The sequence below is a fragment of the Grammomys surdaster genome, unplaced genomic scaffold (assembly GCF_004785775.1).
Source record: "Grammomys surdaster isolate TR1022 unplaced genomic scaffold, NIH_TR_1.0 126298, whole genome shotgun sequence".
Lineage (NCBI taxonomy): Eukaryota > Metazoa > Chordata > Mammalia > Rodentia > Muridae > Grammomys > Grammomys surdaster.
Window position 1 is genome coordinate 4,860,738 of NW_021621098.1, and position 25,080 is coordinate 4,885,817.

Here is a 25,080-nt window from a genome sequence, read left to right on the forward strand (position 1 = left end):
AGAGAGAGAGAGAGAGAGAGAGAGAGAGAGAGAGAGAGAGAGAGAGAGAGAATTGGATCTTCTTACAGTGGTAGATTGGGGTGTAATATCAATAACTTTAATGGAAGTATTGCCGGTGCCCTGATAGCAGCCCTGCTGCTCCTCAAATAAATGGCTTGGCTCCACCTAGGCGTTTATCTGCCAGGGCTCTGGCTTTATCAGGGCACCAACTCAGATTCCATTAATGTTATCTCTTAATTAGCTATGTGATTAACCTGTGTTACTCCTGTGTGATAATGACTGGGAGACAGAACCAGGCAAGTTCAGCTGCCTTATTACTCCCTTTTCAGAAGCCAAATCATTCTGGAGAACATTCCAGGAGAGGGATAAAAAGAAAAAAAAGAAAAGGAAAGGAAAAAAAAACTCTCAAACAGTCTGATTCGTTCTTCACTTGGATGTAAAGACAAATTCTTCCGTCTTTGGAAGAAGCTATGGGGACTTCAGCTAACAGAATGCTCAAGACTTTCTCCTAGTACCTTTTCCGAATTAACTCCTTTCATCTTCACAGTGGGGAGAGAAAGCAGGTCTTCTCATTATCCCCACTTCAAAGAGATGGACATTGAGAAGCAGAGGGTCAGATCTCTTCCTCAAGGTCACACAGATGGGAGATGGCAGAGCCAGGATCCAAAGACAGGGAGACTTGGCACCTGGCCATCTGTTTCCTTGGGATCTTGAGCACAAGACTTCTTGGTAAGAAATCATCAGAGAACAGCCTTGGGGCGTTTGGAGCCGCCACCCACCCCCCCCCCCGCGCGCCCCTGCCCCCAGCCTACTCCTTCTGGTAGGGCACCTTGGTGTCAGAGACTCCCGGCTGTGCTGTGCTGCGTTTGGCTGAAATCCGGAGCTCTCTGCTTAGAATTTTCTGCCTGTTAGAAATGCTCTCTGGGGTAGTCTTAGGGGAGCCAGGGCTAGAGCTGGTGACCTTGGATGGCTCCGAGTGAAATGTAAAGATGGAAAATACCTTGGCTTGCAGGCCACTTCCATTTCTTTTCAGTGTCCTTTTGTCCCTTCCCCTCCCCAGCCTCCTCCTTGGCCCCAAGGGAGAAGCAGGGCCCTTCTTTTCTGCCGAAATTACCCAAATAGTCAGCAATGTACTATGTGGACACAAACAAAATTGAAGAGACCATGACCTCATCCAGGCTGTCACCAGTGAGGAGCGACAAGAGAGGCAGGAGCGCCCCCTCTTTCTCTGCTCCTTGCCGCCTGCTATTTGTCTTCTCTACACCTAGCTGACCTGGCCCAGGCAGGGTGGGGGAAATGCAAGCAAACTATTCTAATAGAAACCCTACCCGGGTGGACAGAGAGATCTTCTCAGGAAGTCCCCCAAAACTGCGTTATTACACTGCTCCCTCCTCTGCTGGTGCAGTCTCCCCACCCTTTGTTCCTCCTCTAACTCCCACGCCCTGCCACTCCAAGAACTTTGTGCTCCACCCCGTGGAGTATTTCCAAGCACTGATTTCAAATAGTGTTTAGTAGTTGCGCCCCTCCCCCACCCCACACCCTTTTTAGATCTCTTGCCTCCTTTCTCCTCTTCCTAGGATCTGTGACACTGAGCACAAAGCCTGAGACGTAGCTTGACACCTAGGGCCTCCTTCATTTTCTATTTCCCTGTTATAAGCAGGGTGTATGCTGTGACTCATTCAGGGTATTATAAAGTGTAGATGAAATGACAGAATGCGTGTGTGTGTGTGTGTGTGTGTGTGTCACAGTGTGTGACACAGTGTGATGGCTACCCTGATGTTCCAAATCTCAGATTGCAAAGTCCTAGTGAAAATGAGTGACTCCTTAATGGATGGGTTTGCTTCTCAGTATACAGTACACAGGTGTGTCCTACATCATCTCTTCATGTTAAAAATAAAAGTTAGAAATAATCACCTTTGGGGACCATATTTAGTGAACTGCACTATAAGAGTGAGAGAAAAATCTTGTATTTCTGGGGTTTTCTGTTTGAGGAAACACCCAGTAGTTTCTGCCAGGAATGGATCCAACTCTTGACATCCTTCTAGTGGCTCCCCCTTTTCCCATTGTCCCAGAGTGGAAAAAACAAGAGATCCACTTCAGTTTTCCTGCCTGTGGTCTACAGCTCTTTTGATAAATCTAGAGAATGGCTGCTTTGGAATCAAAGAAGGAAGGTTAGGGAGATGAGAGGAGGAAGTTGTCTGCACCAAGTAAAGAAAATATCAGACATGGAAGCAGTTCAGGTCCTGTTTATTTCAGCAAGGTCTTGGAATAGAGATGGAAATGGATATTTCTGACCACATGTAGCTGAAGAAGCGTTTTGAATAAGAGAAATGGAGCTTGTCTGATGTTACATAGGAGATTAAAACGGACAAATTTCTTGTGTGTGTGTCCAAAGAATCAAAGAACAGCTTATCATCTCAGACTTGCTTTATTTTCAAAATAATGTCTGCCTCAGTGAAGGTATTTTCTCCAGGAGCTCCAGTTTGTTTTAAAGGCATCATTAGTGACTAACGGTGAGTCACCCAGTTTTGTGGCTTGGTACAGTACTTTCTATTTATTCAAGAGCTTAAAATTTAACTTTGAGCAATGTCCACAGCAGGGAAGAACAATTAGTAAATTCATTAATTGTGCTTTTGTGTACACTTTTATTCTCAAGGCTAATTATTTGTTTAAATTATTTTTTGCTTCTATTGAAAGTGTTACCACAAGAAAATATTTCAGCTTAGGTTTCTGGTATGAAATACATGGCTCAGGTAGTTGAGCCATTCTTATCAAGTGTAATCAGCTCCCTTTGCTAACGATAATACTTGAAGCAGAGTCTTTTACTTAAGCAACTGAGCTATTAGCTTGTGGGAACGTTAAGTGTACAAATAATAGTGATCCATAGTGCTACTTCTCCTTTTCCCATTGTGGACCATGGATAGCTTCTATATCTGACTTTGAAATATGATCAGATTCTGGTGTGCCATAATTTGGAATGGTGTGGTTTTATGCAGGGCAGTGCTGGCCAAGCTGGTATTCCAGTGCACAGAACAAAAGTGAGGGCTTCACAATGCATGGCCAGGGACGGAAACCTGTCTCCTCTCTTAATTCCCCAAGCGTCTGGTCTACAGCTAGAAAATGAACCAGCTGCCGCTGGAGCAGATTCCTCTCCATGCACAGCTCCAGGTGTTCAGCTAGAAAAGATGGATGACTCAGTGCAAGCATAACCGGTCTCCTCTAGCAGGCACAAGGGAGGGGCAGTCAGGGAGCCACATGGCCCAGAGTGTCCATCAGGAAAAAAATGATAAGGACTTGCTAGATACCTTCTGGGTCCAGGACCTAGGCTAGGCATTAGACCAACAGATAACTTCACCTCAGATTTCCTAGGATAGGGAAGGGCATTGTTAATAGCAGATATCAGGAGAAATAGAGACTCAGAGTGCATATTGGAACCCATAAATATGTGAATGCAATGTCAAAGCCTTTCCATGATACCATGTTGATATCCTGCCACCTAGTACAGTACCTTGTTGTAGTAGATGCTTCATTCATTCATTCATTCATTCACTCACTCACTCATTCACTCATTTGTTCAACAAATATCTGTTGAAGGCATATCATATTCCTAGAGACAAACAGATAAAATGAACATGCTTGTCCTCAAAATTTTAGTAATAAATAGATGAATCTGTCCCATTTTGTGGTAAATATTGGCTGAGTAAATGAGGTTTGGAAGCATGCAGGCCAAGCCTGTAACAGGGGGACTGTGGCTCCATCACTACCTCACAGTCCTGTGTGCCCCTTTACAGCCATAGTTTCTACTCCAATTGGGGCAGGGAGCAAAACTCCCGAGGCCAAATACCAAGCCACCAAGGAAGAAAAGTAGAAAGTCATAGCTCCATCTCAACTGTCCCAATGACATCACAGGGCATTTTATAGCACATGAGAATGGTAAAGCCTGCACTGATTCCTTCTCTCTATGTGCAGACAGGACTACAGTAGGAGACAATCTCTAAGTCCTAAAAGAGTGGGTTCTGCAATCTCCTATTACTCAGGAAGACAGACACACCTCTCAACTATGAGGACTAAGAAAGAGATGCTGCCATTCTCAAAGAGCAGAACTGAAAATACAGAGAAAGTAGAACTGATCTATCTATAACTGCACACAGGCTGGCTTGTCGTTTAAATGCTTGTGTTCTGAGTCTGGTCACAGCTTCAAATCTGTTCCTATCATCACAGGAGTTACAGATGGGAAGGACCTATGAGGTCATCTCCAAGCACTGCCTGCAGAGGCCTCATCTCCACATGAAGCTTTTGGAACACTTCTGCAGCTCGTAGAAATGTCCCAGAGGACCGCACTTCCACCCCGTCCCTCAGGAGCCAATTCCAAAATCCACACGCAGTACATTTCAGACTGAAGATGAGGCCTGGGTGGGGGTCTATTTTTAATTATCCAAGGCACTGAACAGAAGCCTGGTGTCATAAAAAATTGCTGAGGGCCCTCTCCTTCTTCTCCCCACGGTGCCTTCCCACCCTGCAAGCCTTCCATCTCAACTGGGAGGCCTCAGCCCGGTGGCAGGTTTCAGAGCACATGGGGAGGTGCCAGGTGGCAGTACCAATATGGCTCAGCAGGGTGTGCCAAGGGTCTTGGGTTGGCCAATCATCCCCAGCACATGGAACTGGGGGAAAATAACTCTCTAAGCAAAGCTTCCATGCATGCAACCATGCAGAAGGCTTAGTTTTGAATCCAATCTGCCTGCTTAATACCATCCGGGGCTTACAGTAGTCACCTATGTGCCCAAACAGCTAGCTCAAGATGCTCATCACAGAGTTGTTTATGAATGTGCAATGCTAGATCACCATTGTGATGCCTGGTGATAGGGGATTGGTTTTCTACATCATAAGTAAGTCATATGATGCACAGATATTATGAAGCCTTTAAAAATAGTTTACATGTTTCCACTTGCAGGTCACATAGCTTCTACCCAAGATGCTTGGGACTGAAAGTGGTTTTGGATTTCAGAATATTTATGTATATCTGGTTGGCTATCCAGGGCAGGGGAGATAGCTCAGTAGTTGAGACATTTGTCACTCATATAAGAGGACTGAAGTTTGGTTCCCCACATCCAGGTCAGTAGAACCACAACCACCTGTAATTCCAGCTCCAAAGGATTCTGACTTTCTCTTCCAGCCTCCACAAGCATCCTCAAGAAGATGCACATATAAATTTTAAAAAACTTTTTTAAAAAGGATATATCTTGAAGATGAAATCCAAATCCAAATTCAGAACTGATTCATATTGCTTACATTTTTCATGTACATATTCTGATGGTAATTATGTAAAATATTTAAATGTCTCCTATGTTTTTATGTCAGGTCAGGCATGAAATTTTAGGCTATTTTAGGGCAGAAAGTTTCAGATTTCGGAATATTTTAGGAATAGATGTGAACCCTGTCCACTAAACAAAACAGATTCATTATGGGGGCTAAAGAGAGGACTCAGAAAGTACTGGTTTGCTTCCCAGCACCCAGCCATCTATAACACCAGTTCCAGGGGAGCTGGTACTCCCTTCTGGCTTCTACAGGCACTGGGCACACATATAGTATACAGACATAGATGCAGGCCAAACACCCATACACAAAATAAAATTTAAATTAAAAAAAATGGAAATGTACATTATGAATAACTGGCACTATCCCCAAATTAAACACATGCATAAAGTATACTGACGTAATTATTTCTTCCTTTGAGCTGATTGATTCTCTACATTCATCATTATGAGAGTAACTCCAACAGAAGAAGAAATTGGAGGACCATTATTAGCCCCTCTCTCCTAAGCACCACAGTAGCCTGAGCCTGAGAGCCTGTCTCTAGGAGTGCTAAGCTGATGGCAGTGACAAGCTGTGACTCAACCCCACAGTACCTCCAGTATTCATGAACTAAATGGACTTCTGGAAGCTTGGAAGGGTGAATGCCCATCCCACTGCAGAGAACACGAAGGCTAAGAAACTTCATGCCTATCCTAGGCAACAAGAAAACTACAATAGATTTTCCTGCTAATTCATCAGACTTCAGAACAGGAAAGAATGTTAGTGGGGTTTTGTGTTTAGCCACTGCATTATATTTTCTCTGTAAAGAGGAAGCTGAGACCCAAAGGAGCCAAGTGTCTTGTTTGTACGTACAAGCAATGTTGGCTGAGACAGGACAAGACCCTGAGACCTGGCTGAGCCAAGACAGGACCTTGTGCCTCTGATGTATTCTGTTTTCTTTGCTTTGCAGATCTCTGTGCAAACGTCACAGTCTGATACACATGTCATTATTGTAGTGACCCCTCTTTCTGCTGAGTCCCTGAACTGACCTCTCTTCATACTCAGTCCTACTGTTGTGTTTTCTGTACTATACTGTATTCCCCCAAACAGAGTCTTGCTATGTAGTCTAGACCAGCCTCAAATTCCCAATCCTCCTTCCTACCTCTATCTCTGGGATCACAGGCATGGCTAATCTACTGTAGTATTTGGTAGAGTCTAGCTATCTTCCTAAGCTTAAAGTAAAAATCTATCTCTTAACTTTATATTCCTTCAGTACTTTTCCTCCAACAACTAATGTTTATCAGCAGGTCACTAGGAACCCCAGAGGTTTAAAGACATTGCAAAGGTAACTTGTCACAGTTTCTTGGTGGTTCCATGCTCCTAACCTTGACTTTTATGTTCTACTAACCTCAAACTGTATGCACTGTGGGTCAGAAAGGTATAAAAGTCTCTTTTCTGTTTAACAATGGGTAGTCATACAAGGTTATAGAAAGATCATAGTTTTAGAGCTATAAAGGCCAAATTTCAGTCCGAACTCTGCAACTAAGTATAACTCTAGGTATATGCTTAAATTCCTGGAGTCTCATTTTCCTTGCCTGATAGCAAGGGATTTATTGTAGGTTTGTTGACATCATTACATGGCACATGTTTCTGGCATACAATGGGCATATAGAAGGTGCTGACCCTACCGTGACCCTTGTTATATTTCCTCTGCAGATGGTTAGTTATGACTCCTGGTGTTAGCTGAGATGGAAGGACACATGTAAGCCCAGGGACCCTGAGGGGATGAGAGACCAGGAAAGGGCTCGGGCTCTGCCCATCATGTTCTAGTGACTGACTTTAGCATAGATTCCTTTGGATTGCCACAGTGTTTCACACTGCTTTGTAATAGAACCCCTTTTTGCCTACTTTTCCCATCTAGATTCTACACCCAGGCAGGCAGACTTCCTCACTGTATCCTGGCTTTGCATCAGAGTGACAAGTTCGTTCTAGGCACCACCAGAAAATCAACAAAGTGAATCTTCACAAGTTGAGAAAGCATCATGAGTGTCCTTGTGCTGCATTTAGTATCTGGGACATTATAGTAAAATGAATATCAGAGTTACTTTTCTCATCTTTGTGATCACATGTACCTGATAAAAACATTTAAGGAAGGGTTTATTTTGTCTTGTAGCTTATGAAGGGATACAGACCACCATTGCAAGGAAGACATGACTACAGGGGTGTGAGGTGGGTGGTCACACTGCATCTCTATTTAGGAATTAGAGGAAAAAATGGTCTGTAAAGCTTCAAGGTTTACTCCTACTGATCTTCCATGGAAGGTCTAGTTCTGTAGGCTTTACAACCTTCCAAAATAACATCGCCACGTAGAGACCAAGTATTCCAACACATGGACTCATTGAAGACATCTAACACTGAAACCACAGGCAGTGAAAATACAACTTTTCCTTTTTTTTTCACTTGCATGTACAGACATGTGCACACACATGTGATCATGTGACTGAGAATTTACAAATAAATTAAATTTAAAAAACACTTATTGGGTACCTATTACCTGTCAGAGATTTTTCTGAACACTTAAGACATCGTCATGATTAAAACAACAAACGGCACACTGACAAATTATACCAATGCATACCATGGGGCCAGGCTCTAAGTGCACATTGCAAATTATTGCACAAAAGATTCTGTTTTGATTTCAGCATTTCCAGCAGCAGAATTCATGATGGAATTGTGGAAAGCAGACCTTTGGGAGTTGAGTTGCCCTTCACTGTGACGAAGACAGTATTCTACTAGGACATCAATTGTAGACTTCCCCAGAGGTATCTCTTTGCAAAGCCACTGGACACACCCCTTAACTTTCAATGCTCTCCTCTGAGCAGAATATAAACAATGGATTGTCCTTCCTACCTTCATGTTTATCTGATATTAAAAGAGGGCTGAGTTTGCCTATTTCCCCCATCCTAACAATAGAAATGAAACAACTATAAATGGTAGTTTTCTTACTCTGACTTCTTTTTAAGACTTTTTAAAGTTTAAAAATTATTTATTCATCTGTGTGTTCGAGGAGGGAGATGTCCATGTGTATACCAATTCCTTGAAGTCTAGAAGAGGATGTTGGACTCCAGAACCTGAACTTTTGTGAGCCATTCTTCGTGGGTGCTAGAAACTGAACTCTGGTCCTCTGCAAGTGTAGCAAGTGCTGCAATGACTGGAAAGTAGCTGATCTGCTCTTGGCTAATGAATAGTGCCTGCTTACCATGCAGAGTCAAGTGGTCAAAAGCTGTGTGGTTAACAGACATATGCAGCTCCCCATACCTGTAATTTCTGCACTTAGATAACTTCAAAAGGAAGATGAAGAATTCAAGGCTAGCTTGGGCTACATCCTAGGCTATGTAACCCTGTCTCAAGACATGAAAGAAAGAAAGAGAGAAAGAAAGAAAGAAAGAAAGAAAGAAAGAAAGAAAGAAAGAAAGAAAGAAAGAAACTCATGGTGACTAAATGTGCCAACTGGGGTAGATACATGCACTGTAAAAGAATCAAAGGAAGATGGCAGAATATCTTCCATTAGGAAAAAAATTCCACATTATTGAGAACATGAAATTTAAATACAGATTGAGCTTCCTGTAACCAAAATGCCTGTGGCAAGAAGTGGTTCAGCTTTTCCCAGAGTTGAGGATATTTGCATATATATAATGAGATATCTTGGAGATGGAACCCAAGTCAGAAAATGAAATTCATTTATGTTTCTTATACAATTTATACACATAGCCTGAAGTAAATATTATGCAGTAATTTTAGTTGGCTCATGTTGTGACTGTAAACTGTCACAGGAGGTCAGGTATGGAATTGTCCACCTGTTATGTCATGTTGGGTGTCTAGGAAAATTCAGATATTGGAGCATTTCAGATCTGGGATTTTGGATTTGGGTTGCTTAACTATAGTTGAAGAATTGGGAGATACTAAAGACATGGTGGTAGGTATAAATCTTTGTGGAGATGGAGGAAGATCTTAGGCTTAAAGTAACTGACAGAAGGTTTCTCAGAGCTTTCTGAGATGACTTCAGTTCAAAGACATGGAAGTCTTGATAGAAATGAACTTCAGAACGAAGAGAAGCAAGACACAGGCCGAAGAACTGTGTGACAGTCAGAGTAGAGAAACCATTTGGGTAGCCAGGGGCAACCCCTGTGAAAAAGAGAATTGGGATGGATTTAGAAAGAAGAGTTTTAGTTCAACTCTGTGTATCATTAAATGTTGGGTTAGAGAATTTAGATTTCATCTGATAAGCTTTAAAAAGCCATTGTCAAGTCCTGAAAGGAGGGAAGATATAATAAATGTGATAATAGAAATATTTCATTAGATGGCAGTCTTCACAATAGACTACAAAAGAGACTAGAGATAAATAAATCAGCCAGGAAGTAGGGCTGGAGGGAGTTCAGCTAGAGCCACAGCATTGTGACATCGGGGACACATTTGAGAAACAGTGAAAAGAAACTCCAAGCGACTAAAAATTGGGAACTTTAGGACCCTGAAACGGGGAGGGGGTGGAATGCATACTCTTAGAGAGGATGGAGACAAACTTCAGAAGTACAACACTGTAACATTCCTAGCAAACCTGGATAAAGCACCTCTGTAAAACAATTCAAAACAAAAACAAAATCAGAACCACAAACAAAGATTGTGAACATACAGTTTTCCAATGACAGCAAAAGTTTATTAAACATATAAAGCCATGTTTACCATAGTAAAAAATATAAATAAAAGAAACAGCAAGATACTTTTCCTTATTGATGTGGATAAAAATAATGACATATTTTCAATGACAGTTGTGATTGTTTACATGGAAACACCCATGAAAAGAATATATGCTGTGTGGTGCCTGAGGACTAATATGGTACTATAAATACATTCATTCATCTTGGGTCCAAGTCTCATGCCTAGCCGCGTACATCAAAGGTGTACTCGTGGGAAATATAACTGAAAGAGGCTAAACGCTCAACCTAAGACAGTGCAAAAAGCATGAGCAATTGGAAAGACATTAGAGCCACTGACAAAAATCTTTACCATATGGGAAAATACACTTAATAGGTTGGGTTTAAAAGGTATAGTATAAGCAGCTTGTTCAATATGTTCTTAATTTTAAAAATCTGTATATATGAATAAAATACAACATGCCATTTTTGGATTGTAATTCAAACAAGCAAGCTGTAAAAAGACACTTTTGAGTCAGAGAAACCAAATATGGACTAAGCAGTGGATGGCACTGAAGCCTGGTTATTGGTTTTCTTACATAAACTAATGATGTTTCAGCTACAATCTTAAGTTTTCTATGCTACAGATATATACTGAATTGACATCTTATAGAGGGAGAAGTCATGAAATCTGGGACTTTGTTTTAAAATATAAAAGAAAAATTGCTAAGGAAGTTAAATCAGAATGACAATGTGTTGATAATGGTTATGTATACAGTTCTATTCTGAAAGCTCTTCTAACAGAAATATTCATCTTCAGATGTCTAATGAATGCTTTTAGCAAAATTGGCAAGGAAAGCTTCTTGTTATTGTCTTCATTTACATTCCTTAGAGAGGTTAAATATGTCTTCATATATATATATATATATATATATATATATATATATATATATCCCCCTTTTTGGTTTTGGTTTTTCGAGGCAGGGTTTCTCTGTGTAGCCCTGGCTGTCCTGGAACTCACTCTGTAGACCAGGCTGGCCTCTAACTCAGAAATCTTCCTGCCTCTGCCTCCCAAGTGCTGGGATTAAAGGCATGTGCCACCACTCCCTGGCATTTAATAGCCCTTTTGGTTTCTTTGGAAAGTTGCAAGTTTGTATTTCTTTCTTTTTTAAAAGTAAAGTTCCATGACACTTTCAAAATTATATATATATATATATATATATATATGTATAGAAGTATAACCAAAATATTTACAATAATTACTGCCTGTTAGACAAATGGCTTACTTTATTGTTTTCTTTAAAAATAAATTTTCAAGTGATTACAATTCATGTGTTTTATTTTTTAATAAATTTAAATAAATTTTTAATTACAATTAAATAACAATTTAATTATAATTTAAATCAATTATAAGTGCTATTTTTATAGCATTTCTATGTTTTGATGTTGAAGAAGTAAATGAAATAATAAGGCAAGCACTGAAATGGAGATGGGCACTAACTAGAGAGGGCTTTGGGGAAAATCTTCTGGAAGCAGGGCTAGCAGATGCTGACAGATCCTATCGTTAGGCTAGGATTGGGGAGGAGCTCAGTTAGCAGAGTGCTTGCTTAGTATACATGAGACCCTGACTTTGATTTCTAGGACTACATAAAGTAGGTACGGTGGGGCATTCCTGTAATCTCACCACTTAGAAGAGGAAGGCAGGAGAATCAGAAGTTCAAATCCATCCTCAATTACATATTAGATTCAAGGACCATTTGTGTGAAAAAGTTCTAGATAAAGAATCTCAATTCAAAAGAGGGAATGAGGAAGTTAGATATAGACAGAAGCCTGAGCACCACATACAGCAGCTCACAGGAAGATGGCTTATTCCCCCCTCCATTAATGTACATAGCCCAGCCACTATTTTGAGTACTAAGATAAAATAAAGAGGCATGAATGAGTCCTTATGAATTCATGAGGTGGGTGGTCAACTGCAATACATAGACAGTATGGAAGGGATGTACAAGGTACCTGAAGTGCTTGGGACAGAGTTAATTCAGTCCAAAGAGATTCTGGGAAACACCCTTGAAGAGCTTTTGCTACTTGGATATCAACAGGAGTTGGGCCAACGATACAGCAGGGGAATCTAAATAAAAGTGGCAGCTAACTTGTGAACCTTAGTGAAGAAAGAAACATGATCATCTGAGGGACCAACCAAAGTTAGTAGGTCTAGAGCAGAAAGTAAATTATAGAGAAAGCCAAGATGAGGCGAAAGGGTGAGGCTGGGTAGAACACGCAAAATCTTCAAAGTCAAGACAAGAAACATCTCTACTCTTTTAATTGTTTGTTTGCTTGTTTCTAAACATTCTCAGAAATTGTGATTAAAGTTCTAATGGGAGAGTCATTACAGGGAGCAATACTCATAGAAAGATGCTTTGGATTGAGGGAATAGTGAAGGAGATGAGGAGAACGGGGTAGACCAGATAGCTTTTCTTTTAATTTCCACAGAGGAAGAATTGTCAATGAAGAATAACAAGTAGCCAGAGAAGTTAGGAAGAAGATAAAGAGGCCAGCATTAAGGAAGGTATGGTGCAAAGGAAGGGAAGGAGGGGGTGAGGCAAGGAGGGAGAAAGGGAGGAGGAAGGAAGGAGCTAAACCTGTTAGATGATGCTAATGGTGCCCAATAAATTAAGCAAAATCCTAATTGTTGATGGTTTGGTGGGAGAATTGAAGTTGACTGGTGAGATGGAGCCATATCTAGGGTGATTAAGCATTGCTTAGGGAGGGGTGAGAATCAAATGGAAACAGCTCATGTACTAAGATGTTTCTAGAAAGAAAAGAGAGTGAAAGGGAAGATTTTTAAAGATAGAAAACAATTGAACTTTTATTCAGGAAAAATCTTGAAAAGAAAGGAGCTTAGTAATGTGAGGCAAGGTGGCCAAATAATTCTCAGACATGAGAGGAGATGCTGTTCAGAGTCCACTGAAGGGGCTGGTTGAGACAGGAGGAACACTATGACAACAGGTAGCCTAGAGATGAGGTGTAAATGAGGGAAGTTGTTTTTTAGAATTCCTGGCAAGAACTTGAAAGAATTTCTCTCCGATTCCTTTTGGTCTCAATAAAAGGGGAGGGGATGGTTATGTTTGGTTGGAGTTTATTTGGTAGTCTGGAAGTATGTGGCTTCTCTGCATAGAAGGGACAGAAGGTGACTAGAGGAGATTTAAGTACTGATGACATGGAGCAAGAACAAGCCAACCAAAAAGCTAAAGAGGAGGGAAGAGGGGACACAGATGACATCAGAGGGTATCTAAGTTCCTAATGGGGGCAGAAGAAGAGGCGTGTCCACTCTTTAAATTCACCTCAAGAGTTGAGCTGGCTCACCACCATCGATATGGCTGGATAGATGAGCTGAATGGTTGCAATTGGTGGTGTGACTAGGGTAGGCAGCACATATGCCAGATACTGTAAGGACCTGCCTACCTTGATTTGTTTCATCCAGCAACCTTATGGGGAGGACACTGTTCTTTCCCCTTGAATAGATGAAGGGATTGTGCTCCTTGCTAAGATCACACGGCTTGCAAGTAGAATTAGAATTTAAACCTGCTTTCTTCTGTGTCTTTCTGTATGATTCCATAGCTCTAAGAAGCCTGTGGAGACTCAGGATGATTTTGTTGCTGCCTTTCTTGCCTCTGAATCTTTTCAGTAACGTGCTGATGCTAAAATTAGCCAGCTTGTGTCTCTGTTCTTTGCAACCCAATAGAACATTGCAGTTTTAGTCTAATTGATCCTAGTAGTGTCCCACACTAATATAGCCACATTCTGCCATACGGAAAAGATGACAGTAGATAGTTGATACTTTATCCATGTAAGTTAACCAAATACAGTCAGTTTTAATTTTGAACTAACATGTGATGGTCCAGTGCAGAAGCAACCTATTCACCCAACTGAACCCAGGAGTTGGTCATTTTCTGAAGGCAGACATGAACTGAGGTAAACTGTAGAGTGAGACCTGTGTGTGTGTGTGTGTGTGTGTGTGTGTGTGTGTGTGTGTGTGTCCAAGAAAGCTCTCCAAAAGTGAATAACTTGGTCATCCAGAAAGACCTGGCTGCTTCACATTGTTCAAAAGCAGTCCCCTCTGGTTGAGAGCCAGCTAGGCTCTGGCTCCTTAAAGTAAAATAAGGGAGGCATTCAATGTACCCTGCACCTCTTACAGTACTGAATTTCCCCCCAGCTCACCACATCTAATGGGAAACAAACCAAACCTGACCCATCTGTCCCAAACTAGTTAGAATACCCAGGTAAAAGCCAGCGCCCCAGCGATGCTTGTCTTGGGTTCTCAAAGCCAGCTCTCTGAGTGTTGGAGGACATAGGAAGAGCCATGTTGAGCCATGTCAGTCTCAGTTCCACACGAGTGCCCTGGCTACTCTGGCTCTGCCTCAGCTCACTCTCTAACTTCATGAGGGAGGTAGTGAGGGGTAATTTAAATCAAATACCAGGTACTGGCTCTTCAAAAGGAGTATATTTACCATGTTGCAATCTTGCCAAACCTCTGGGCTCAGACATGCTCATAATACATGTTTACATGTGTTTTCACCTTTAAGGCAAAAACCAAAATGCTATATGGACATAGAATCCCCAAAGGGGACGCGGAGACAAATTGTACCTCTAATGTTCTTCATGGTGCTTTTGACATCATCTTCATCAATACAGCTTGCTATAACCTCTAAGCTCCCTTCTAGGACCCAGATAATTCCAAGATCTCTTTTTCTACCATGGCTTCTTGATGGGTGAAACATGAAATGGATCATAGAAATGGGGCTACCCCTATTTGTGCCCCCATCCCCATGATGTGCAGATGTCAGTGACACCCATTTTGCCTAAGACCTAGCTTATTCAAGTGGCAGTGTCCTGAGGTAAGCAGCTGGTCAGTTGTATTCCTGGTCACTTTCACCACAGTAAGAATGCATTTCCCTCCTTTAGGATGCAAGCCTCAAGAAGACAGTAGATATTCAAAGGGTTGGAGGGCACAGAGAGGGAAGCTTTCCAATGCCTACAATGCAATCTGCCCAGACCACACATCACCTTAGAGAAAAACACCCTTCCAGGACACATAATCTTTGGGTCAAGCTATCAACTGAGAGCAGCAGGGTTAACTACCCAAGCCCTCTAAGTCCTCAAATGCTAGACTCATTTCTATGTCATCTGCCCAGCTAAAGTTTCAGCTTACAGTGAGTTCTCTTGTTGTTATTGTTAGTCTATGGCTGTCATTTTGAGGCTTTCTCCCCCCACGGACTTTAATTGAATGTTCCAGAGGGGAGATATTTCTAGCTTATAGTTTTGAACTTTTGCTTCATATTGCGACCAATTAAAATCTGACTAACCACAGAATATACTTTTCTTCTGCTTCACGTATCGCCCCCAACAGAGAGAATGAGTTTGGATGCAATAATATTATTTTCCATGCTGCTTTGACTTAAATAAGAGAAAAGATTTTGTGTATGTGTATGAAGTTCTTTGAAAACTTTTTGACAACCCCATTTGTTGCATCCCTCCCTCATTCCAGGGATACACTAGATGGAATTTTCTAGTCTGTTCTTTCTCCTCGTGTCAAACCTCCTTATATAATATAAAGCAGTGATGGTTTCTGCATGACTGAAAGACATGCTGTGTTGGATGGTGTTTAAATGTGATATTAATATACAAGGCAGAGATTCAAACCATCCAAACACATCCCCACCAGCACTTCTCCCTCATGGCATCCTTTCTCTTTTCCTCTTAAACTCTTAGCCTCTTCTCTATGAACAGCCTTGTAACCCACCTTGCCAAGGATGCAGAACTTTGCCTTAACTATCAGTATGCTGCTCTAACAGACTAGCCCAGGCTAGGTGCTTTGAAAACTATAGACATTTGGGGACTCATGGTTATGGAAGCTGGAAAATCCAGAGTCAGTGACCAACTATGGTGAAGGCATTCTTGCTGTGTACTAAAATGGAGGAAGGAACCAGACAAGGAAAGGGAGTGGAATTCAGTCTAGACTCTTTTATAATTGACATTGATGTATTCTTTCTAATCGTAAGTATTCAGCTTTCAAAGCACATCTTCATTCCCACCCTCATGTATGCATGTGTGTTCATGTGTGTGTTCATGTGTGTGTGAATGTGTGTGCATGTGTTTGCATGTGTGTTCATGTTCATGTGTCAGTGCAGGCATGCAGGTGCCACTGTGTGTGTGTGTGTGTGTTTGTGTGCAGTTAGAGTACAAACACCTGTGTCCATCCCCAGGTCCCATTGCTGCTATAGGTGACAGACTACCTGGCCCTCGAGCTTCTGGGCAATCTCCTGCCTGTGCCTCCCATCTTCCTTTAGGAGGGCTAGGATTACAGATATTCTTACTATCACATCTAGCTTCTATGTGGCTTCTAGGAATCCAAACTTATGTCCTCACACTTGTATGCCAAATGCTCTATCAGGTGAGATGTCTTCCCCTCCCCCAGCCTTTATTGGGGATTAACTTTCCAACACTCAACTTTGGGGGACACAGTCAAACCTCAAACTGCAGCAAGCATATTGTAGGTGAATCCATTGATTCAGTCTGCCTCACCTGAAAAGTATCTATGACTTTTCTTCCCCCTTTAAACACTTCCACTTCCTAGCAGTCAGGGTTTGTTTTTGTTCAGCACCCCCTTCTTCCCTAGCCAGGCTCACTGTCTCTCATCTCTCAAACTAGGAACATCTGCATGATTCCTTTTTCACTGCAGCAAAACGTCTGGCACATTCCAAGCCCCATTGCTCCACATCCCTCTTCCTTTACCATCTTCCTGGAAGATGATCCTATGTTTCTTACTGCAATCTTCTTAACTTCATTTGCCCCTTGACCCACTGAAAATGACCTCCAGCGATAGTATATTCCATGGACAATACATTAAGGGTTTGGAAGTTCAAGTAGAACCTGGAATTGAGACAAGACTTCGGAAATAAGGACAATTTAAAAAAAATACTTAAAATTGAATAGACTTTTATGAGGAGATGGTATGCTGGTGTGTGTGCGTGTGCGTGTGCATGTGTGTGTGTGTGTAGGAGGTGGTATCTGTTTCCTAAACCGAAATTAGCCTGGAAATGCTTAGACTCGTATATGGTGATAAAGAGTTCTCCGGGGAAATGGCAGTAGAGGTTATCAGTGTCCTTGCCTATCCTTGACAAAGACCTGTCATTAGAGATAGCTGGAGTAGTGACACACATATCTTGCCTTCCTGTAGGAAGCTTGTAACCAGAAGGAAGTGAAGCAAGCAAACGAGAAAGGACAGGCTGCCTGACGCTTGCCCCTCTTGACTCTTTAAGGCTCTAGGTGCTATGTCCATGCACCAGCCACCTTGTCAGGTCCCCTTCCTATCTGTTCTCTAGTCTGCTGTCATTAGTTAAGAGAGAAAGCAGCTCCTTGTTACTGCATTTTCTATACCATCTGTTACTGTAAGCCATCACTTCCACTCTGCTGAGTGGAATTGCAAAAGGAATGTCAAGGAAGTGCTTCTCCTCCCTGCTTATGAAAGGTTATCATTGTTTTGAGATAGGAACTTATTGTGTTGCCAGAGCTAGCCTCAAACTCTATAATTCTCTTGTCAGACCATTGGGTACTGGGATTATAGACTTGTGACAATAGCAATGAATACGTTGTCTTCTTATTAAGAAAGTCAAGAAAATAGAAACAGGAGACAATGGATCTCTCTTTTCATCACCTCCCATCCTTGCTGCTTCACCCATGGCTGTGTCCTGCAGAAGTTAATTGCACTATCCCAAAGCTAAAGCATCCAATTGAGGTCTTGCCATCTGTGCCGAGGGTGCCAACGAATGTCTGGCAATGCCCATTCTGAATGAGCAGAGACCATCCATCTCACATAAGCCATGGAAGAATGAACAGATGGTGAGTCATTAGACTTTTAGTCACTCCTGGCCCAGCCTGGATTTGAACCTGTGACCCCAGGTAAAGGGTTTTATGTTGTAATATAAATGCCTGAAGGGCTTAAGGACCTTCAAAACCCTTACCTCTTAAAGGAACACTTTCAGTCATTTAGAGAGAAGTGAAAGTAAAGGGAGATATGAAGGGGAAAAGGAAGAGCAGCAGAGGGAAATGTCCATCTCACATGACACAATGGAGGAAGCTGTTGCTTGTGTGTGCACATGTGTAGGGATGCACATGTATATGTGTTCATATTGGAGGTTTATCGAGTTTCATTCCTCAAGTGCTATCACTTTGTTTGAGACAATGTGTTTCACTAGCCAAGAATGCTCTCCTTGGCTAGACTGGCTGTCTAGGGCACCCCAAGGATCTGCCTGATCCCTACTTACCCAGTCCTGGGGTGACAAGGGTGACTCCCCATACACAGTCTTTTAAATGTGAACTCTAGGGGTAGAATTCAAGTTCTTATGCTTGCAAAGTAAGCACTTTGCCAGCTGGGCCATCTCTCCAGTCTCCAAAGCTATTACTTCTTGAGGCTGCTGCTTTTTAAAAGCATTGCACCATTTGAAGGTGGATGCCTCCTGCCAGCACTCTGCAGCACTCACTGAAAAACCTGCCCTGGTCTTCCTCTGCTTCTTGATTCTCTTCATTTGACTACTTAACAACTGGGGCTGTTTATCCTCCCCGAGAAAACATCCCCAGATAGGGCCATGATTTCCCCGGAAGTTCACTGTGACTGCTTGAGTCTGCCTAGTGAAGCGCTTGAAAATAAACATCCTTCTACCCATTTTCCAGGGCTGGCGGGAAGGCCAAGGGTTTAAGGCAAACTTTATTTCAACATATCAAAAAATAGAGTCTCATCCAACCCTGAGTTCCTTGAAGAGCTGTTATTTACCAGCCCAGCCCTGTCACCATGGGAAAATTACAAGTTTTCATTTTCTTGTCTGTAAATAGTAGGAATCACACATAAAGATTGTTGTACAGTGTCCTCCTATGCAGGGCTGCCATTTTGCTTAACCCCAAGCCACTACAATGACACTCAACTGGAACACAGTATTGAAGTGTCCCCTGGAGTTGTGCAACTGAATACCCATGCCCACCAAGGTCCTCTATCTGCATTTTCAAGAATCTTTAGTCATTGCTGTAAATCTGGATTCTCCTTCTCCTTCTCTTCCTCCTCCTCCTCCTCCTCCTCCTCCTCCTCCTCCTTCTGGGGAAAGGTTAGGAACAGAATAGACAATTCACAATAACTTTGTCTTAGACTACTCCATAGCATGGGACATGGCGGGAGTCAGATTGAGAATATCAGAAAATAGTCCCCAACTAGTGGGAAGCCAATTTCTTAAGACCCAAAGGAAAAAAGTAGAAAGACTATTTTAAAAATTCCATTGGTTTAATTTTTAAAATTATTTAATTATGTGTGCACTTGTCTGCATGTTTGGGTGTGGATTTGTACATATGAGGGCAGTACTTGAAGGAGCTAGAAGAGGGCACTGGAGTTGGAGGTAATGGTGTTTGAAGCCACCCCGAGTGGGTGCTGGGAATTGAACCGAAATCCAGCACTCAGCAAGAGTAGGGCATTCTAACCATTCAGCATCTCACCAAACCCTTTGTTTACTTTTTAATTCATATATAATATTTGTGAGAGTTTATAAGGTTTAATGTAATATTTTGAATCATGTATATACTGACCATTGACTTAAACTTTTAACTCTTCTTTCTGGTGAGTGTATTAAAGTGCCTCTCTTCTGTTTTGAGAGGTAGAACACATTTTTGTTTACATTCTCTTAGGGTTCCATGGAATACTAGTATCTATGCTTTCCTTCTAACCCATGTTCCTGAGAGCAATGGTTCTCACAGTGTTGGTGCTGAGTGGTTGGCAGCACTTGAGATTCTATTAGCAGCTGCCCACACCTACTCAGTCAGACCCTGCTTTCTGTGATTTACAAAACACTTCAGGATTTTGGTAAGTCCCACAATATAAGGATATAAGCCCACAGACACCTGTAGTTCTCAAAACAAAGCTATTGTGGGACTCTAGTAGGAATGGATTTCCATTAATCCAATGCACAGGGGTCAGAAATTGGAGTTGAGGGTGTGCCAAGACAGAGGTGGTAGTTGAGACCCCCAAGGACCACATCCAAGCTGTAACTGAACTGGAAGTCTGCAAGGCCTCATGGGGACCAGTGTTTCGTATGTGTATTCCTTGTAGATGTGCATAGCTTGGTGTTGCCAGAGCCCTTAACCCAGCTACCTGAGAGGAAGATGCAACTCTTCCCTAGAAGAAGAAAATGCTATTCTGTGACTCCACTTTTCCCTACAAAACACTCTAAATCCACCAAGACTCCCTTGTCTCTTGTTCCCTTATATTATTCACTGACTAAGAGCCAGGCAGGACCCAAGACAGGCAGCTCTCAATCACATGGGGCAAACAGGACATTGACTTCATGCCTATGACATGCCAGAGGCTCCCCTGGCTGCAGTTACATGTTTAGGTGGCTCCAGCTCTGACTGATGGCCAAGTCTAAATTCATAGGAGACATGTATAGGAACCATCCCATGAAATCGCTTCTGACCCACAGACATGAGATATGATACATTTTATTTATTTTATTTTATTTTATTTTATTTTATTTTATTTTATTTTATTTTATTTTATTTTATTTTATTTTCAGAGGAAGTTTTACTGTGCATCCCAGGTTTGCGTCAAACTCCCAATCCTCCTGCCTCAGGCTCTCAAGTACTGGGATGATAGGTAAGCACCACCAAGCCAACTAGTAAAATGCCTATTACTTAAAAGTACTAGTCCATAGCCAATCAAAACTAGTAGCATGGCAAAGTATTGTGGTGGATTCCCATAATTCTAGCACTCAGAGGCTGAGATGGGAAAATCTGAGTGATAGGCAGGGCCATTGTGGGCTACACCGTGAGATACTGGCTCAAAAACAAGAGAAAACAAGAACAAAACCCATCTAGTTATATGAGACAACAAAACTTCTTTATAAACCATGGTGACCAGGATGGGTGATGTAAACAAAGCCACAGAAAACCTTTGAGACAGAGACTTTTGCACTAGCTGCTGCAGGAATGATTACTCTTCAGTCTTTACTTCTTGTTATTCACATCAAATGAACCAGTGATGATGATGATGCCCAGTGATCTGTACCTATGTCTTGATCTACTCTCTATCTTGATACAAATGAGGAAGGTGATCCCTGCTCCTTGTCCCCATTCCCTGCTCCCTGCCTTCCTTTCAGCATGTGATCTGCTTCACGCAGAAAACATCCTCGCAAGAACACATGGCTTCTCTACAAACCGGTTCCCTTCCTTCTTCATACAGAAGCAGTCCTGTCCCTCCTGGTCCCCCCTGGTCCCTCCTGGTCCCCCCTGGTCTCCCCTGGCCTCTCTTGGTCCCTCCTGGTCCCCCCTGGTCTCTCCTGGTCCCTCCTGGTCTCTCCTGGTCCCTCCTGGTCCCTACAGTCAACTTTTTAGCCTATACTTTGCCAGCCACTGGCTCCCATTCTCTCAGAAGCTTTACTCATTTACTCAATTTATTTCCTTATTAAAAGTGCAAACACTCCAACCATTGGACTGAGCCTGGGGACCCCAATGGAAGAGTTAGGGGAAGGACTGAAAGAGCTGAAGGGGATGACAACACCATAAGAAGAACAATATCAACTAATTGGACCACCCAGAGCTTCCAGAGACTAAACCACCAACCAAAGAGTATACGTGGAGGGAGCCGGAACTCCAGATACATATGTAGCAGAGGATGGCTTTATCTGACACCAATGGAAGGGGAGGGAGGCTGGATGTCCCAGAGTAGGGGGATGCTAGAGGGGTGAGGCGGGAGTGGGTAAATAGTGAAGGCACACCCTCATAGAAGAAAAGGGGAGAGGGGAGAAGAGGCATGGTGGAGGGTTAAGTGGGAAGGGGGATATCATTTAAAATGTAAACAAATAAAATGATTAATAAAAAAAGAAAGAAAATCCCTCTCGCTAGGTTTGTTAAATCATCTGCTTTGATAGTGTAATTATTTAGCTTTTAAAAGTTATCTTCATTATTTATATATGTGACTGTATATAAATATGTGTGTGCAGGTAGCTTTTGAGGTCAAAAGAAGGCACTGGATCTCCTAGAGCTGGAGGTACAAGCAGCTGTGACCCACTATGTGGGACATGGGAATTGAACTCTGGTCCTCTATGAGAACAGCAAATGCTCTTAGCCACAGAGCCATCTCTCCATCCTATAGTCATGAGAATTTTGTGAACGTGTACAATGAAATATGGTTATATCTGTCCCCATTTGTCCCCTCCAATTCCTCAGTATCCCCACCAACAAACCCCCTTGTCTCCTCTCTCTCTCTCTCTCTCTCCCTCCTTCTCTCCTTACCCCCTCTCTCCCTCTTTGTGTGTGTGTGTGTGTGTGTGTGTGTGTGTGTGTGCGCATTTCTGTCTCTACTCCCCTCTCTGTGACCCACTAAATCCAATACGTGCATGGATGTGGGCCCACCAACTATAACATTCTAAAAGAAAGATTCTTTCCTACTCTAGCAGCTGTCATAGCTTCTTGGGCCTAGAGACTGCCCCACTCCACCCCACCTTACTCCACCCTCATATCAGAATTTTGGCCAGTTTTATCCTGTACAGGTCCTGTGTGGGAGTCACAGCTGCTGTGAATTCATGAGTACAGTAGCCTCTTCCTGTCCTGAAGACAGCATTTCTGAGCGCATCCCCTACTAATCTTGCCTGGTAGTTCAGGCTAGCTTTGAATTCACTAGGTAGCCCAGGCTGGTTAACACTGGATCCACCTGCCTCATTCACTCAGGATCTGGGATTCCAGACTTTAAACTACCATACCCAGATAAACATTTCTTTTTTTTTGGTTTCATTTTGTTCTGCATTTGGTATGCAAACCAAGCTAACCTCTCCTGTGAGAGCTTCCTGCCTCTGCTTCCCAAATGTTAGGATTACAAGCTTGTACCCTCACACTCAGCCCTGTGGAATCAGCTTAAACCCTGCTTTTAGATAATTGCCAGCTTCCGTCCCATCTCTTTCTTCCTCCTCTTCGAAGTACTAGAACTTTTCACAGTCTATTACAATTTAATGACACTTTCAGTTCCATACTGAACAGGGTTCTGCTTCATCCCTCCATTGGAGGCCCCAGCTCCTGCTAAGATCTCAGTGGCTAACTCAATGCATGCTTTTCAGCTCCCTTCCTGCTGGGCCAGGCAGTGCTCCACAATTTCTAAGTCAGGCCTGTGGCCCCTAAGGTCTTCTCTCAGGGTTCTCCCAAACCCTCTCATTTCTCAGTGTCCTCTTTCACATAGATTCCTGTCTGATTATTGAAGATTATTCTATAGGTCTCTGTCCTTAACTTTATGATATACAAATTTTGTCCTGAAAGCTCTCCCAACCTTAGAGTTTGAATTACCAATATACAGCATATTCCCCAATATGCCAAATAATGCTAGCATACTGATGGGAGACTGCCTATCTGTATTGAAACACTTTTTTTCTATGTAGAAGGCTCCATCTGAGGCTTACCGGGTCCAAAAAAAAAAAAAATTCATTGTCTGTCCTGCAAAGCTATCTCACAGTAAGCACACCCTCTCCATTAGTCACTGGTCCAGCTAAGCCCTGGATCCTTGGTCCTCCTCAGGACTCAGATCTGTCCACCATCTTCTAAGTGTTTCAAATATCTTCTCTTCAGATCTCTGTCACTGACCTCTGCTGAGCTCGCTTCTTTTCCAACTGTTGGAAGATAATGATCAGTGTTGTAACCTCCTGTGGTCTCCAAGGTTCCACGAGGGTTGCCCACTACCCATGTCTTCTATCTTGTCCCTCTTACACTCACTTCATCCCTTTCTCGTCTGTCTAGTCTGGGCTTTCCAAACCCCTTGTGTCTAATTCCTTCTCTATCATAAGGCCTTTGCATGTATCTAGAATATTCTCCCCTGTTCCCTTCAACTAGTCAACTAGTCAACTAGATCTCAGCTGGATTGATTAGTGCCTAACAGCTCTGTTAATTTCTGTAATTAAATCAAATATCCTTATCCATTCCACAGAACCTGCCCTTCTGGGCCTATTTTTAACGGCAGTCAGAATGTTAGTTTTTTGTGTTATAGGAGTTGTATATCTATCATATATTTATAGCTCATGGTAGAGATACTCAGTAATTTTCATTTAATAAATAAATGATTAAATATGCAAAATGTTATTATTCCTAAAGGAGAAGATGAGTATTTCTACCTCTAACATAAGAAACCTCCCAGGAGACGGCCACTCTGGTGACGAAGTTCTCTGGCATTCCAGGTCACTGGTTGTCGTACATTTTAGATCTTCCAATGTATGGAAAGGGTTAAGAAGTAGGCACAGGAGAAAGACTGATAGAGATCAAAATATCAACTTAATTACTAATCAGCCTGAAATGAGGAGCCATGCTTGACTAATGGCTACAAGTGTGTTTCCTGATATTTCCCTGAAGATTTGAATTTTGCCAGACTTCCCTGTGCAGGGGCAGGTTATGGCCCATGAAACATTGGTACATGGAGTAGCAGGGAGGTGCAGACCAAGGAAACTTTACAGAAGACTGAGAAACCAGAGAGAGACTGGGTAACATATACCTGCAATGTTCTCCTAAAGGCATACCTCACTGTGGGAAGGAAGCTTGAGGGTGACCTAGGCACCAGAAAGGTCAGTGATGTCATTTTGGCAGAAGCCCTGCATAAGGAAATTTCTCAGAAATCCAGGAGAATGGAGACTCCCTAAACAATACTAAAGTACAAAGATTGTGGAATATTAGTGTGGTTTTATTTAGAATAACAAATCTGGTTGTTTAAGAAAGGAAGCCAACATCTGTTTTTGTCCCTAGAAGTGGAATTAATGAATTCTCTTTGTTATTTTCTTTTGCTTCATGGACTATGATTTAATTAGTTGTTGTTACAAAATAACATTTTACCTTTGTTGAGATAATTAATTTATATTATAATTGTATTATACCTAGATGCATATGTTGTTAATTACCTAAAACCTTCTTTTTTATGAAATATCTGAACATATTCTCCTATACTGATATAAAGTACTTGATTCATTATACAATATTTAAAATTAAGCTGTCTGTATAATTCAGTAATGCTTTCTGCTGCAAGTAATTGAATTGT